Source organism: Apium graveolens, chromosome 5 (genome assembly GCF_009905375.1).
Source record: "Apium graveolens cultivar Ventura chromosome 5, ASM990537v1, whole genome shotgun sequence".
Lineage (NCBI taxonomy): Eukaryota > Viridiplantae > Streptophyta > Magnoliopsida > Apiales > Apiaceae > Apium > Apium graveolens.
The window spans coordinates 40733845-40750711 of record NC_133651.1 but is presented as its reverse complement, the minus strand read 5'-3'; the positions used below and the strand labels follow the sequence as shown (position 1 = coordinate 40750711).

The following is a 16867-nucleotide window of genomic DNA, read 5'->3' as shown; positions in this document are numbered from 1 at the left end:
TATGTTCTTTTGTATAATCTCTTAGTTAATCTTAGTATAAACAACCTCAAATTGGTATTCGTCTTAGCATTGGATAATAACCATACCGGTGTTGCATAATTACATTGATTGAAATTAACCTAAACCTATCCCTGTGGGAACGAACTAGAATTTATACTATATTACTTGCTATCGCGTATACTTGCGTGAATATTAGCGCGTGTTCTAGCCCTAACAAGTTTTTAGCACCGCTGCCGGGGATATCAATGTTAATTTTTAGTTTATGTGTTTGTCATCATTGGTTGTTAAAGTTCAGTGACTCGGACATTGTTACTTACTTAATTCCTTGTCGTGTTTCAGGCGTGTATGCATACACGTTCTCGGTCTCGTAAGAGGACACTGGATCAAGCTGAGGAAGAAGTTGCAGTCGAGGAAAAAGTTGAATAAGAGATCTTAGTTGAGAAAGAAGAAGAAGTTCTTATTGCAATGGGAGAACCAAAAGCGAATCCAAAGGTTTTGATGGACTACTCTCAACCGAAGATCAATGATATTCAGTCTAGCATTGTTCGATCACCCATCGCGATTAATACCATTGAGATCAAGTCGAGAACGATTCAGATGATATAGAACTCAGTTCAGTTTGAGGGTTCTCCGACAGAAGACCCCAACATGCACATCAGAGATTTCATCGAGATCTGTGACACTTTCAAGTTCAATGGATTTTTTGAAGATGCTATTAAGTTGAGGCTTTTCCCATTCTCTCTTCGAGATAAAGCTAAGTGCTGGTTACATTCTCTACCACCAGGGTCTATCACCAAATGGAAGGATCTTTCTCAGAAGTTCTTAACCAAATTCTTTTCTATGGTGAAGACTGCTGCAATCAGAAACGCACTTACTCAATTTTCTTAGCAATTAGGAAAATCTTTATGCGTGGCTTGGGATCGTTATAAGGAGATGCTTAGGAAATGTCCTCATTATGGGATGCCTGAATGAATAATCATTAACTGTTTCTATAATGGTTTTGGTGCTACTTCTAGACCCATGCTTGATGCAGCATCAGGAGGTGCCTTGTGGGCTAAAAGCTACGATGAAGCTTATGAATTAATTGAACTGATGACTGCTAATGAATACCAGAATCCTACTCAGAGACTAACTCGGGGCAAGGTTGTAACACCCCCAGATCCGGGGTCGGGGATCCGGGTCGTCACGGTCTTTCTCTCCACAATATCACTTCACTTAATTAATAATAATAACCTTATGCTGTGACCCCACACTAACACACACCACAACCCGTTATAGTCTCAGAGATGAAATTTAAATAAGTACAAGTCTTTGAATCCACAATTTAAAAGTTATTACAAGCCAAAATGATTACTTGATAAATTTACAGTTAATTGCCATTATCTGCCACAAGTTATAATTATACATAATTTGATTCTCAAAATAGAATGCCTGATCTACCAATGGATCTACCTCTGCAGCTATAGCAGCCACAACATCATCGGGAAGACGAGGGACGCTTCCCACGCGCTTGCGATGGGTCTGCTGGAGTCTGGCCATCTTTCCTAACTGTTGTTGTGTGATGAAGAAATAAAGCAAGAGTGAGCCTTACAGCTCGCAAGATAATATATAGTGATAACAATAATATAAGTATCTAAATGGATACTTACTAGAATCTTTTATCATGAGTAAGATAATTACTTACTAGATATAAGTAAAAACAAGGGATGAAGTTACCAAATACTTCACTATACTTATATCATTTATAAAGCTACTTGAACTACCACTGTTCAAAGTATAATAAAATTCACGGGGTCATCCCATAGATGAGACCACAAGTAAAACTTAAAAATATTTGATCTTTGAAATATTTTGAAAAGAAATGAAGTTACGAGATACTTCATTCAATGGATACACCAATAAAAATGTTTGACCCTGTCAATGCTTCGGCAACCACCCATTAGTAGCCTTTCAATCGAAATGCTATGGGTAGTGTTGCAGAATTATCCAAATGGATGATGAACTCATTACGGGAGTTTACCGCGCCAGGAAGACCACTTACGATGATCAGTCGTAGTAGTACAACCCCACCATTTTCTACATGTAGAGGAGAACCTGTCGGATTTACTTGTCAACCGAACACTGAACTCCTAGGGAATGGACCGCCTTAGCGGAACTTCCAGGCCATTTGGGCCAATATAATAAGGCTGGGCCGGCGCTACTCGACCACTTACGCCACTCCTAGTTCAGATGAAATCCATGACTCTGAAACGTAAAGCTCGTTTCCCCCTTTCCCCAAGTAGAAACTTGTTGATACGGCTCCACCAAGAAGTCGTATCTAGTTGGAAAGGAAAACTCACCGATATTTCCCAGGCGATGCCTGTTAATGGATTAACTTGTTCCAAGAATTTTACTTCCCGAATATTGGGTAAGTAATCAAAAACTCTTTTACCAAGACAGCAACCTTGTTGCGAATATAAAACACACCACCGAGCCGGATCCCCCAGGTTTTGAGCGAGTATTTAAATCCCCTTTTTAAAAGGAAGATCTTAAATATAAAAATAGTTTTGGGATCCGCTCTAACTTTTGAAAATCATTTTAAAGACTCGAAAACACTTTAAAGAGTGTTTGGAGTAAAACTGATTTGATGAAGTAAATCAGTCCCCAGTATATTTAGAAAATGTCTGAATATTATTATTTAAATAATATTCCCATAAAGAATTATCTTTATAAAAATAATTGAAGTAGAAGTATTAAAACTTATACTTGAAACGAGTACTAAATAATCAAAGATATACTTATATGAAAGTATTATCTTTAGTTGAATAATCGAAAATAAGTTTGATTATTGACACCTTATTCTTTAATAAAATAAAGAATATACCTCAGCAAATACTCGGAGTCATAGATCCTCAAATGAATATTCAAATAATATTCAATAAATAAAATAAGCTGAGTAATAAGCCCTCAAATGAATATTCGAAATAATATTCATTAAATAATAAGCCGAGTCATAATACCTCGAATGAATATTATAAATAATATTCATTAAATAAAATAAAGGAGTCATACATCCTCAAATGAATATCCAAGTAATATTCAATAAATAATATAAAGGAGTCATAAGTCCTCGAATGAATATTCAAGATAATATTCATTAATAAAATAAAGTTATCGAATAAACCTTATTCGATTAATAGTTTGGAAACTATAACCATATATATATATATATCCATATCCATATATACAAAATTACTCGGGATCCTCGACTCCCGGTTTTAGAAAATATTTTCACCTTTAGGTCCCTATACTAAGGGTATATGCAAGTTACCGCTATCCTCTAGCATAGGTATTATCAACTGAACCAACAGATATATATTCCAAGAATATGAAACAGGCATGCATATATACCATATCACATGCTACAATATATCGCATCATTTGCTAATTATCCAACATGCATCTATCGCAAGATAATGCAAATACATATATTCATCACAACAACAGTATAACGGATAGAATACTTGCCTGAGCGACTTGGGGGTGAGAAAGGCTCGGGACGAGTCTGATAACCTATAAACAACAAGTAAGTTGGAATTAAACCAAAATCACTTGTAAATCTATACTTTAACTAACTTAGACTCTAACGCTTGTTTTGCGCTCACTGATTTGCTTAAGTCACTCGGGTACCCTCGGCTCCACCATTTTTAATAATTTAACCTTTACGAGTTTTAAAGCGATTCCTTCGCGAATGTCTTACCAACTGCCTAACACACTTACCATAAATGTTTCATACATTAATTAACCCTTTTTGGTCTTTAACCTACATTTCAAAGTAAGGCGAGGGAAAAAGTTTCGTTCGCGAAACGCCGTTACTTGAAACGGTCGTTTCTCCTAAACCGTGCATCGGAATCGAACGAACTACATATCAAAACGAAGCTCGTAACATGAGCTATCTAAACATGGCAGTGGTCATATTCTAGCAGGGGGTTCTCGGGTCCTAATGCTATGCACAAAAACAGTCCAAAGAAAATCGGACGTTACGACGGCTATGTTTACGCGATTTCCCAATTTTAAACCATACAAAACCAACCACAAACCAACCTCAAATCCAACACACAACAAACATCCATCCTTATCACATCATAACAACCCCAACCAATTCAATTTAATCATTCATACTTATGCTTAAACTTAACTTTAATCATACTTAAGTTCCTTTAAATCAAAACCACAACAATTACCATTCCATTTCACTACCATTCCAAATCCCAAACTCTAAATCATAACAACAAACTACAATATCAACCCACTAATAAAAATCATCTTATAATATATAGGAATCTAGGGTTTGGAGATGGTATACCTTCCTTGAAGTGGTGGGTGGAGCTAGGAAGCCTTAAGAAGCTTTGAGAAGTCTTAAGAATGCTTGGATCTTCAAGAAAAACAAGAAAAAGTTCAAGTTAAAAACTTGAAAACACTATTCATTGTCTTCTTCTTTGATTAAATGAAGAAGATTGAGAAGGAATTGATGGCTTAAACTCATGGTATAGCCCGAACTATGCATGAAGATGATTAGGGAATTTACTCACCAATTTAGGAAGCTTGGATCTTGAATTTTTGAAAATTCTTGCCTAATGAATAGTAAAAAGCCGAGAGCTTCAAGAACAAGGCCTTGGTTGCTTTTTATTTTTGATGAAAATGATTTTACTTGGCTTGGTTGATTGGTTTTTTGTGCTTGCTTTAGTCAATTACCTTCTTGCCCTTGAATTTGTGTGGTTCTCATTCAACCCCACCTCCTTCCTTCCCATGTCATGCTTATGTCATCCTCATGATGTCATCCTCCCTTCCTTGTCCTCTTTCTATTGGTTGGATGACATCATTCCCACTAATCCCTTTGATTATCTTCCTAATCGTTTGCCTAATGACCGCTGATCTGTTATACGATTCGCTTAACTTTCGTTCTCGTTTATCGTTTGAAGGATCATACCCGGGATCTTATTACTTAGGTTCCCTTAACCTTTCTCAATACATTATATTCCTTTTTATGATCCTCTATTATAATCCTTTAATTTAAATCCTTTTTATCCTGTTACCTTATACTCAATTCTCTCCGTATCTTGTGGATTTCCGGGAAAAACCAAAGTGTTCGGAATTGGATTCTAACGATCTTTACATACACTTATATACTTCATAGAGTACTAATAATATCCCATAAGATCAATAACAGAACCCCTACATAACGTGGCATGAAAAGTTTTCTCGTTCAGCAAAAACACTATTCATAAGGGTTTCAAAATTTCTCAAAAATTGGGGTTATTACAGTCTCCCCTCCTTAAAAGGATTCCGTCCCGGAATCAGATAGAAAACAAATGGGGATACTTTCTTAGCATTACACTTTCTAACTCTCGAGTCAATTTTCCCACATTGTGGTTCTACCACCAAACTCTGCCTAGTTTGATAATCCTTCTCCTAAGCACTTGTTCCTTTTTACTCTATAACCCTTCCTGGTTGCTCCATATAGGTTATGTCGGGTTGCATATCTATGCGCTCATATGCCTCTATTTATCTGGCATCTGAATTACACTTCCTTAACATTGATACGTGAAACACGTTACGACCTGCTACATGTTCGGGGTTAGGGCTAGCTCATATGCTAACTTCCCAAACGTCTTAATATATCCAAGGGTCCAACGAATTGTAGACTTAGCTTTCCTTTCTTTCCGAACCTCATCAATCCTTTCCAAGGGATACCTATATCATTACTAGGTCCCCTATTTCATACTCTTTATCCTTTCGTGTCAAATCAACATACTTATCATGTCCATCTTGGGCTACTACCAGCCGTCCTCTGATTAGATCTATCATATCCTTGGTCCTTTGGACTACTGCGGGTCCGAGCATCTTGCGCTCTACAACTTCATCCTAACATAAGGGAGATCGACATTGTCTTCCCTCAAGGATCTCATAAGGCGACATCTCGATAATGACATATGATCTATTGTCGTAAGATAACTCAATCCGCGTTATGTGATCATTCCAATTTCTTTCAAGTCTATTGCACAAACTCTCATTATAGCTTCTAGCATTATAGCTTTTGCTTCTTAATACCCATTCTTTTCCAGTTCGTTATCGCTATCACCTTCGGTTCCTAATATTATACTGGTTATACTTTTGCTCGTTAGCATTCTATAACCTTTTAATAACCACGTCAACCTTAGTATCACGAATGTGTTTCCATTCCGCATACTACCACCACTTTATTACTCCTTTTTCAGTTGTTTCTATTTTCCAAAATTTGATCAATCAAATAGAAGTAAAGGAATTTGTTGAGAGATCACTATGATCATGAACACTTGTTATATCGCATAGTTAGTACAGAAGGTGGCCAGCCTTTAGTACTTGACAAGCAACTAAACAATAGATGGTATCCTACTAGGCTTCTATCACAAAGATAGATAGTCATTCGGCAATACCTCCCCTTCTGGAAGGGTTGTTCTTCTCAGCTTACATGAAATGAAAAGAAGAGAAAAGAACGAATTGAAGAGAATTGTATATATGAAAAAAATATACAGCCACAAAATATCTGGCTTGGAACCTACCTCTGAACTATAGAGGTTTGTCATAGGAGAACAAAACATATATGTATTTATATCAACATCAAGTATTATAGCATCGCATTTCACGTGCCTAAATATTTTCTCTATCCCGTCCATCATTCTATGGACCCATGCTCTTCCTCGAGCTTATACACAATCACCTTTGAAACTCCCTCGACATCGAAAATCGAATCTGGGATCTCATTCTATGTATCACCGTTACTAGGATTCTATGCTCGCATCGCAACCTTCCTCGTATAATAATACGGCTCTCTATTGATAAGAAATAATAAATATTCAATAGGTAGATACTCTACTTAATTAGTCTATCAATGATAACTTATACACTACCACTACCCGATTAGTGGTATTCAATCTCAACATCCATTCCAATACAACTCTCACGGTTATAATCAGCTCATTACTCGTAGAATCATTGCTGCCTTACTATGGTCCACCACTGACCTACTGTAGTCATTCATTTTCCATGAAGTCTTAATAGCTAACCATACGGAGTCCATACATCTCGTATCTAATTCTCCTAAGGAGTTAACATAACCACCAATCACAATTCATGAAGAACACTCCAAACTCTGACGTACTTTCATGACATGAAGCAGATAAAATTGCAGAAGAGTTTCAATCAAAGCAACGATAGCAGGTTAATACCATTCTTAATCATATGCCTTAAATAGAAGACTTAACTCAAAGGTTCGTCTAGTCCTTTTGGAAACATGGTCCTGGCTTATCCCAAGATAGGACCTCCTAAGATAGATAGCCCGTTCATGGCGATTACACGAATTAAACTTTTACCAACTACTATTACGGTTGGGTATTGCACAGTCATCAGAAGGAATGTCAATCTTCTAAACCATAATACAACCTTCACAGCTTTAACCATCATCACTGTATTCTTTGGCACAAGCGCCTACAATTATCCTCTTACCTTTAAAGTGTCGACCACCTCTTTGGCCTTTCCTGATATTAAAATTTCCTTATTGTCAATGTCATTTTAACCACCTCCAAATAAATTTTCTACCTTATTTCAATCACTGCTTTTGTGAAGATGTATTCCTTAAAATCTGATGAGTAAAAAAAAATATCACCATTTTTCCATAAGTTATTGCCTCAGTCTTTAGAGGTTAATCACTGTCACGACTGACTCTCAATCATACTTAGAACATCTTTTATCTTAAGTCTTAATTGCCCTGAATAATTTCGACCTTTACTGGTTCGATCCATACTTTCTCGTGGGTTAACACGTGCCCCACTTGGCATCATTATAATTATGTCATATTTCCTTTATCAACATTTTTATTCTTGATAATTTCGAATATTTCCTTTCTCCTTGTAAAACCTCTAAGGTTATCCTTCAATCGTTCCTCCTGTATTCCCTATATACAGGGCATATCAAAATACCATTTACTGATACTAGAACCATTGTCTATATACTTCTGAAAAATTTCTCCACTGATCCTTAAAGGTTATTATTACCTTAATCCTTTCCAATTCATACTGTCAAAACTCATACTATCCCTATTAAGGGTGAAATGCCAACCTTTATGCATTCCCCTAGGATTCGTTTTAAGTTACCGATGTTCTATCCTTAATTCCACCTTTAAAAAGGTACAAGCATCCTTCCATGGATAAATAAAGTCATATATCCCTGATAAGGGTATCTTATTCAATCATTTCCACCTCGATAGTCTATACCGAATTTCACAATAGCATCCTTATTCAAGTTAAGGTCAATCCACATGGCCTCCAAAAGATAAAAATGGTTATCTGCTTTTCTTGCCTAATTTGGTAACGATAACAAGGATGACCTGGAAGATATTGGTCATGTTCAACGTGAACTCCTTCTTAATAATTCCTTATTTACTTTTGTTGTTTATCTCAACAGTCACCTCAATGTTGGGATATCTTTCATATCTGGCGTCTCCCTTTCTGGGTATCATGCCACCGATCTTACACTTCACCTTCTTGAAGGTCACTTCCTTCATCCAATTTTCTTAATTTCTTACTTTCTTGTCTCCTCAGTCTATCCGCGTCTCATTATTTATCCTTCGAATTATCTCAAGGTTTCCTCGAATCTTCCCAACTTACAAGGGATAAAATATATGTATCTCTTATGCCCTTAACCATCAATTTTAACTCATGGTGAATCACCCTCATCCTGACGATTACATACTTTTCTATTTCTATTGCTACGAGTCTTTAGGGTTTCCTCATACCCAACTCCCTTATCATTATTTCATGAACTAACACAACATAAGCATTGATTTCAAACATCCCGTCATTCTGGATTCGTGTCCTCAGAACGAATCTTGACAACTTTTACAACTTAGATTCATAATTTATCATACTCGTCTGCCTTTGTTCTGACTCTAAAGCTTTACACTATCTCCTTATCTTTGGGAATTACTTTCCCGAAAACAATTGACTGGACTTAAATCAGTTTATTATAATCTCTTGCTCCGTGCCTTCCTTGGCCTTTCACCAGCAGGTGGTCTCTCTCTTAGGAGGGTGAGTGATAAAAACAGTCTTTTGTGATTCGTCAATCATTCAGAATCTCAAATGATTCCTATATTTCCTTTAGCCAGGCTCTTGCCTCGACTAGGTCAACCTGTTCCTTGGAACTCTGAGAGCTTAACGATTTAAAGGTCATGAAAGAATTTCCTGCCGCATTGTCCCCTCAGGGTGGTGGTTGGGGATAATAGTCTAAGTTCTGTCTAGATAGGTCCATGAATTGCCGTATAGGAGTACCGTCTCGGTTCTCCTTTCCTTACTCGACTTTCTGTTTCCTTAGTATGAAATGTTTCATCCTACTCCCCATAATTGGGGTCATCTTTTAATTTAAAATCCTCATTTTCCTCTCCATTATGTCATGGGTTCCTTCTATCCTGATAGCGACCTCCCTGACTATCACGTTCAGGGTTTGCTCTAAATCTTATTCCTCAAACTATGGCTCTCATCTAAGTTCTCATCCTTACGCTCTTGAACTTTCGAAACCCAAATTCTATAGGAATACCTCATTATTCCCTTATCCTCTTTCTCGGTATTAATCTCATATTTATTTGTTGGCTCTCTGCCTTCATTCATCACCTTTCTCTGGCACAATATGCTCTTTTCCGATAATTCGGACTGTATTGCAATCTCAAACAGCTTTTCGGTACCGGCTCCGGTTACCTTCATATCTATTTCCATTTTTTTTTTTTCAAATTCTCTTATCAACTTTCCCAAAGACATTAACCTCTTGAGTCTCTCCTTCTTACTAAGGGCATCAGCCACCACATTGGCTTTCCCCGAATGATAAAGAATCTCCCAATCATAATTCTTGATTAGCTCTAACCGCCTCCTCTGGCATATGTTGAGCTCTCTCTATGGGAAAATGTACTAGAGTACTTATGGTTTGTGAATCTCATACTTCTCTCCATACAAGTAGTGCCTCAAACCTTTAGGGCAAAACTATTGCCACGAGCATAAGCTCATGGGCGGGGATATCGAATTTCATATTACCTTAATTGTCTTGACATGTACGCGATTACCTTACCGTGCTGCATAAGCACGCACCCTAAGCCCTAGTGCGAAGCGTCACTATACTTCACAAAATCTCCTTTTCCATCCGGCAACGCCAGCATAGGGGCCATCACCAATCTTTGCTTCAGTTCTTGAAAGCTGTTCTCGCATTTCTCTGTCCATTCAAACTTCTCAGTCTTACGAGTAAGCCGCGTTAAAGGGGCTACTATCTTTACAACTTGAACGAACCTCCGGTAGTGACCGGCCAATCCTACCTCTGGTAGTCGACCAAACCATGGTCATCAATTCATCAGTGGTCCTTTATCCAATCCTGTCAGGATCCTCCATGGGATCCTCCTCAACAACTATCCCTTCTAGGACAACATCCTCAACCGCTAAATCCTCAATATCAACATCATCCGGTCCTGCATTAGGACACTCTATCGGATCCACAATCCGATCTCCAATTAGTAATAAAATATTATCGCGATGTTGCTCCTCAACATCAGGGTTCGGAGTCCCGTTACCATATACGATAACGAACTACGCTCCTATCACGATATTTATAAGGGTTCCCATAAGGGTTTTAACTGTCAGTACTACGTTAGGTAGCCCGACTATGAACTTGGCAAGAGTTCTTATTATCTTTGTGAACTTATTATCTTAACGTCCCATCATCTCTGAGGTTTATAACGCTTAGCTCTGATACCATTTCTGTAACACCCCCAGATCCGGGGTCGGGGATCCGGGTCGTCACGGTCTTTCTCTCCACAATATCACTTCACTTAATTAATAATAATAACCTTATGCTGTGACCCCACACTAACACACACCACAACCCGTTATAGTCTCAGAGATGAAATTTAAATAAGTACAAGTCTTTGAATCCATAATTTAAAAGTTATTACAACCCAAAATAATTACTTGATAAATTTACAGTTAATTGCCATTATCTGCCACAAGTTATAATTATACATAATTTGATTCTCAAAATAGAATGCCTGATCTACCAATGGATCTACCTCTGCAGCTATAGCAGCCACAACATCATCGGGAAGACGAGGGACGCTTCCCACGCGCTTGCGATGGGTCTGCTGGAGTCTGGCCATCTTTCCTAACTGTTGTTGTGTGATGAAGAAATAAAGCAAGAGTGAGCCTTACAGCTCGCAAGATAATATATAGTGATAACAATAATATAAGTATCTAAATGGATACTTACTAGAATCTTTTATCATGAGTAAGATAATTACTTACTAGATATAAGTAAAAACAAGGGATGAAGTTACCAAATACTTCACTATACTTATATCATTTATAAAGCTACTTGAACTACCACTGTTCAAAGTATAATAAAATTCACGGGGTCATCCCATAGATGAGACCACAAGTAAAACTTAAAAATGTTTGATCTTTGAAATATTTTGAAAAGAAATGAAGTTACGAGATACTTCATTCAATGGATACACCAATAAAAATGTTTGACCCTGTCAATGCTTCGGCAACCACCCATTAGTAGCCTTTCAATCGAAATGCTACGGGTAGTGTTGCAGAATTATCCAAATGGATGATGAACTCATTACGGGAGTTTACCGCGCCAGGAAGACCACTTACGATGATCAGTCGTAGTAGTACAACCCCACCATTTTCTACATGTAGAGGAGAACCTGTCGGATTTACTTGTCAACCGAACACTGAACTCCTAGGGAATGGACCGCCTTAGCGGAACTTCCAGGCCATTTGGGCCAATATAATAAGGCTGGGCCGGCGCTACTCGACCACTTACGCCACTCCTAGTTCAGATGAAATCCATGACTCTGAAACGTAAAGCTCGTTTCCCCCTTTCCCCAAGTAGAAACTTGTTGATACGGCTCCACCAAGAAGTCGTATCTAGTTGGAAAGGAAAACTCACCGATATTTCCCAGGCGATGCCTGTTAATGGATTAACTTGTTCCAAGAATTTTACTTCCCGAATATTGGGTAAGTAATCAAAAACTCTTTTACCAAGACAGCAACCTTGTTGCGAATATAAAACACACCACCGAGCCGGATCCCCCAGGTTTTGAGCGAGTATTTAAATCCCCTTTTTAAAAGGAAGATCTTAAATATAAAAATAGTTTTGGGATCCGCTCTAACTTTTGAAAATCATTTTAAAGACTCGAAAACACTTTAAAGAGTGTTTGGAGTAAAACTGATTTGATGAAGTAAATCAGTCCCCAGTATATTTAGAAAATGTCTGAATATTATTATTTAAATAATATTCCCATAAAGAATTATCTTTATAAAAATAATTGAAGTAGAAGTATTAAAACTTATACTTGAAACGAGTACTAAATAATCAAAGATATACTTATATGAAAGTATTATCTTTAGTTGAATAATCGAAAATAAGTTTGATTATTGACACCTTATTCTTTAATAAAATAAAGAATATACCTCAGCAAATACTCGGAGTCATAGATCCTCAAATGAATATTCAAATAATATTCAATAAATAAAATAAGCTGAGTAATAAGCCCTCAAATGAATATTCGAAATAATATTCATTAAATAATAAGCCGAGTCATAATACCTCGAATGAATATTATAAATAATATTCATTAAATAAAATAAAGGAGTCATACATCCTCAAATGAATATCCAAGTAATATTCAATAAATAATATAAAGGAGTCATAAGTCCTCGAATGAATATTCAAGATAATATTCATTAATAAAATAAAGTTATCGAATAAACCTTATTCGATTAATAGTTTGGAAACTATAACCATATATATATATATATATCCATATCCATATATACAAAATTACTCGGGATCCTCGACTCCCGGTTTTAGAAAATATTTTCACCTTTAGGTCCCTATACTAAGGGTATATGCAAGTTACCGCTATCCTCTAGCATAGGTATTATCAACTGAACCAACAGATATATATTCCAAGAATATGAAACAGGCATGCATATATACCATATCACATGCTACAATATATCGCATCATTTGCTAATTATCCAACATGCATCTATCGCAAGATAATGCAAATACATATATTCATCACAACAACAGTATAACGGATAGAATACTTGCCTGAGCGACTTGGGGGTGAGAAAGGCTCGGGACGAGTCTGATAACCTATAAACAACAAGTAAGTTGGAATTAAACCAAAATCACTTGTAAATCTATACTTTAACTAACTTAGACTCTAACGCTTGTTTTGCGCTCACTGATTTGCTTAAGTCACTCGGGTACCCTCGGCTCCACCATTTTTAATAATTTAACCTTTACGAGTTTTAAAGCGATTCCTTCGCGAATGTCTTACCAACTGCCTAACACACTTACCATAAATGTTTCATACATTAATTAACCCTTTTTGGTCTTTAACCTACATTTCAAAGTAAGGCGAGGGAAAAAGTTTCGTTCGCGAAACGCCGTTACTTGAAACGGTCGTTTCTCCTAAACCGTGCATCGGAATCGAACGAACTACATATCAAAACGAAGCTCGTAACATGAGCTATCTAAACATGGCAGTGGTCATATTCTAGCAGGGGGTTCTCGGGTCCTAATGCTATGCACAAAAACAGTCCAAAGAAAATCGGACGTTACGACGGCTATGTTTACGCGATTTCCCAATTTTAAACCATACAAAACCAACCACAAACCAACCTCAAATCCAACACACAACAAACATCCATCCTTATCACATCATAACAACCCCAACCAATTCAATTTAATCATTCATACTTATGCTTAAACTTAACTTTAATCATACTTAAGTTCCTTTAAATCAAAACCACAACAATTACCATTCCATTTCACTACCATTCCAAATCCCAAACTCTAAATCATAACAACAAACTACAATATCAACCCACTAATAAAAATCATCTTATAATATATAGGAATCTAGGGTTTGGAGATGGTATACCTTCCTTGAAGTGGTGGGTGGAGCTAGGAAGCCTTAAGAAGCTTTGAGAAGTCTTAAGAATGCTTGGATCTTCAAGAAAAACAAGAAAAAGTTCAAGTTAAAAACTTGAAAACACTATTCATTGTCTTCTTCTTTGATTAAATGAAGAAGATTGAGAAGGAATTGATGGCTTAAACTCATGGTATAGCCCTAACTATGCATGAAGATGATTAGGGAATTTACTCACCAATTTAGGAAGCTTGGATCTTGAATTTTTGAAAATTCTTGCCTAATGAATAGTAAAAAGCCGAGAGCTTCAAGAACAAGGCCTTGGTTGCTTTTTATTTTTGATGAAAATGATTTTACTTGGCTTGGTTGATTGGTTTTTGTGCTTGCTTTAGTCAATTACCTTCTTGCCCTTGAATTTGTGTGGTTCTCATTCAACCCCACCTCCTTCCTTCCCATGTCATGCTTATGTCATCCTCATGATGTCATCCTCCCTTCCTTGTCCTCTTTCTATTGGTTGGATGACATCATTCCCACTAATCCCTTTGATTATCTTCCTAATCGTTTGCCTAATGACCGCTGATCTGTTATACGGTTCGCTTAACTTTCGTTCTCGTTTATCGTTTGAAGGATCATACCCGGGATCTTATTACTTAGGTTCCCTTAACCTTTCTCAATACATTATATTCCTTTTTATGATCCTCTATTATAATCCTTTAATTTAAATCCTTTTTATCCTGTTACCTTATACTCAATTCTCTCCGTATCTTGTGGATTTCCGGGAAAAACCAAAGTGTTCGGAATTGGATTCTGACGATCTTTACATACACTTATATACTTCATAGAGTACTAATAATATCCCATAAGATCAATAACAGAACCCCTACATAACGTGGCATGAAAAGTTTTCTCGTTCAGCAAAAACACTATTCATAAGGGTTTCAAAATTTCTCAAAAATTGGGGTTATTACAAAGGTAGCATGAATTCGGGAGTTGGATGCAGCTACTGCTATAGCTGCTCAACTTAAGGCTTTGACGATGAAGGTGGATTTTTTGTCTAATTATGGAGTTAATCAAATCACTAGTGTTTGTGAGCTTTGTGGTGGTGCCCATAAGACTGATCAGTGTGTCATTTCTAGTGAATCAGCTCAGTTCGTGAGCAACTTTCAGAGGTCGCATCAACCTGTACCAGCCACCTATCATCCTAACAACCGCAATCATCCTAACTTTAGCTAGAGCAACACTCAGAATGCGGTTCAACAACCTTATCAGCAGTATCTAGCAAAGCAGTACAACCCCCTGGTTTTCAGCAACCGTAATATGCACCAGGGCAAGAACTCCAACTGCAACAGTCTAATGAAAAATCTGAATTGGAGGAGTTGAGGCTCATGTGCAAGAGCCAAGCGGTTTATATCAAGACCTTGGAAAATCAAATCGGACGAATTGCCAATACCTTGTTAAATTGCCAACCTGGTACACTCCCTAGTGACACTGAAGTTCCAGGAAAGAGGGAAGCTTAGGAGCATGTAAAGGCAATTAGATTAAGGTCTGGGAAGGTTGTAAATCCTGAACACTCTCAAGTTTCGGATGAAGAAGCTGTAGCTGAGGAAGAAGTGCAGAAGGAAGCTGAAAGAGAGCCAAGGAAGACTAATGTTGAACACACTCCTCCTGAGGGTAATACAAGGGATAAACAGATCTATCCTCCACCTCTCATTCCTAAGAGGCTACAGAAGAAAAAGCTGGATAAGAAGTTTGAGAAGTTTCTGGAGGTGTTCAAGAAACTTCACATAAACATACCTTTCGCTGAAGCTCTTGAACAAATGCCTAGTTATGCGAAGTTTATGAAAGGTATACTTTCTCGAAAAGTGAAGCTTGATGACTTAAAGACAGTTGCTTTCACAGAGGAGTGCAGTGCTGTGCTGCATCAGAAGTTGCCTCTGAAGCTTAGAGATCCTGGAAGCTTCACTATTCCTTGCACTATTAGAAATTTGTCGTTTGACAAATGCTTATGTGACTTGGGAGCTAGCATCAATCTGATGCCTGTTTCAATCTTCAAGAAGTTGGACTTACCTAATCCAAACCCTACTTATATGACTCTGCAGCTGGCTGATCGTTCTATTACATATCCGCGAGGCATTGTTGAAGATGTTTTGGTCAAGGTGGATAAACTCATCTTTCCTGCTGATTTTGTGATTCTGGATTTCGAGGAGGATAAAAAGATTCCCATAATCTTGGGAAGACCGTTCTTGGCTACCGGCCGAACCTTGATAGATGTGCAGAAGGGTGAGCTCACCTAAGGATGGGAAAATAATCCGATCCGACGGATACCCGATCAGAAATCTGAAATTTTGGATTTACCGAACCCGATTTTTTGAATTTGAATTTGGATATGGATTTAATTTTTAAACCCGAAATTTTTTGGATATAGATATTAGGTATACCGATCTGAAATCCGAAACTCTATCAGAACCCGATCTGAACCCGAAATCTGAATAAAACCGAATTTATATATATATTTATTTATTTATGTATATTATAATATTAGAATTTTATATATTACATATTATAATATTATGTAATATATATTATAATATACATTATATATTATTATATAATTTTTAGAACATATATTTTTTATATTTATGTTAAAAATTAACTAATTATAAAGTTTAATGAAATATAGTTATTCGATCATTTAAACGGGTGATAAGGTTTATAAGGTTAACAAAATATCTTTTAGTAATAAATATAAAATATTAGGCATCAATTGAGTTGATTTTTTAAATATTAGCTATACATATGATAACACAATTAATGATGTGGTGGAGTGGTTGAAGATAACACATTAAAACTCTTTCTCTACAAGTC

At 36.9% G+C, this 16867-nt stretch overlaps 1 non-coding gene across 1 annotated transcript; it reads right to left on the bottom strand.

The window, feature by feature from the left end:
- Nucleotides 1–855: 855 nt before the first annotated feature.
- LOC141662967 (small nucleolar RNA R71) lies at nt 856–962 on the bottom strand. Its single transcript, XR_012551064.1, has one exon. It is a non-coding gene; the product is annotated as a small nucleolar RNA R71 (small nucleolar RNA).
- Nucleotides 963–16867: the final 15905 nt, after the last annotated feature.